We start from the raw sequence: 1,684 nt of genomic DNA, 5'->3' as shown, positions 1-1,684 counted from the left end.
ATAAAATAAGAAGGTCTTATCATTTCTATTTGCCAAGATACTGCTCACGTAATAAATGAAACATAGTGGCAACCCGCTCACCTCCTTCCATTTTTGGAAATGCTCCCTTATATACACTTACTTCTACATCTGGCATAAATAACCAATTGGAAGCTCAGAATGTCCCCTAGTGGTTTTCTCAGCCTTTCTAACATACCTAACATCATTTCTTTCTTTTAAAGGAAGATTTCAATGAGGTAGGTTGTGTGTTTAGTCTGCTCAAAATTTCATATTTTTTTAGACCCAAATACAGCTTAGTTACTAAGTTTGATAAATTATTGTAGAATTCTATGGTACTGATGTATTAATTTATGATTTTTTGGTTATTCAATTATTTCCTTTCATATCCTCTACATGCGAAGTTTGATAAGGCAGCAAACGAGTACAAACATCGTAACTGGAAGATATAATTATTTTCTGTAATTCTTTATTTACTGTTCTGTGTTTTAAGAAAAATAACTTTACAAACTTATTTGTAAAGAGTAATAATGTATTGTAACTGAAGTATAACTGTATTTGTATTTTACAAAATACTAGTCAACTAAAACACAGCCAAGACAAGTTACTTTGCACAGACCAATGGTCACCTTTATGTTATTTGATATGGTAGCATGAGTGAACGTGAGCCTCGTCGCTGTAACTTCTGTATTGTTAGCCAGGCATGGGTGAAAGGTCAATATAATAAAAAATAATAAATATATATAAATATATAATGTTATGAATGAAAGAGGCATAATTCGTGTTTATTTCCTAATTTTTTATGATGGTTGCGAGATCGGTCAAATTTACCAAACCCATACAGATATTAATTACTGAAAGTAACAGATAAAATATAAAGTTTTTAAGAAATGTTTGATAATTATCTGGACATTATAAAGATTTCACATGTGAAATTGCAAAATTTTCTGATGCAAAAAAATATTTTTAATGTTAAAATGAAAATTACTTTGTTTGATAGATAGGCAAGATGTTAAAAGAAAAAAAAAAGGCATGAGAGAAACATTGCTTTACAAATCTTAACACTTAATAAAAAAAAAATTGATAGTTTGTGTATGAAAGCATTGTAATGTTTACTGATAAACTTCCAAATTTCGTTAACAATCGCTTACTAATTTAAAAGTTATAGCATGAAAACTATAGCAAGCACAAAATGGTTACAAGATCGGTCCCAGGAACCGAGTTGAAAGAGTTAATCACTAGGTATGCTTATTGTGAATACTTTATTAGTGACTTAGTATTACACAGAAGACAAATCTAACCCATTTTAAAGTCACTGTGTATCATGTCATGCTTGATTTCTTGAAATAGGAGTCATAAAAGCCAAAATAATTTATCCAGATAGAATAGTTTGATTACTGTCTGCCCATTATGATTTTAGTGAAGGAGGGGGGTGCCACGAAACCTTATAAGAGTAGTGAATGTTGGTATAATAAGCTTAAAGTAAAGATGTGGAGTGGGATCACCTAGCCTAGAGCCAAGTGCATAAAATTTATCATGAAAGTAAAAAATATTGATTCAATTTTAAACTTAAGTCGTTTCTGAATTAAGCTATTTTCTGTTATATCATCAACGTTTCTAATAAAAAGAAACCTCTTTAATCAATGGAGACTCTAAATTAAGAAATCAACAAATATTTTCAAGTGTT

The 1,684-nt window shown here is 29.9% G+C and overlaps 1 protein-coding gene across 1 annotated transcript in view; it reads right to left on the bottom strand.

The window, feature by feature from the left end:
- The window catches only part of LOC106463763 (popeye domain-containing protein 3-like), a gene marked incomplete at its 3' end in the record, with an annotated part of 26,589 nt that overhangs the window by 10,599 nt on the left and 14,306 nt on the right, over nucleotides 1–1,684 (bottom strand). The gene's annotated exons all lie outside the window — the stretch shown is intronic.

Source organism: Limulus polyphemus, unplaced genomic scaffold (assembly GCF_000517525.1).
Source record: "Limulus polyphemus unplaced genomic scaffold, Limulus_polyphemus-2.1.2 Scaffold1476, whole genome shotgun sequence".
Lineage (NCBI taxonomy): Eukaryota > Metazoa > Arthropoda > Merostomata > Xiphosura > Limulidae > Limulus > Limulus polyphemus.
Note: the sequence above shows the minus strand (reverse complement) of the source record. Positions and strands in the feature narration are given on the sequence as shown.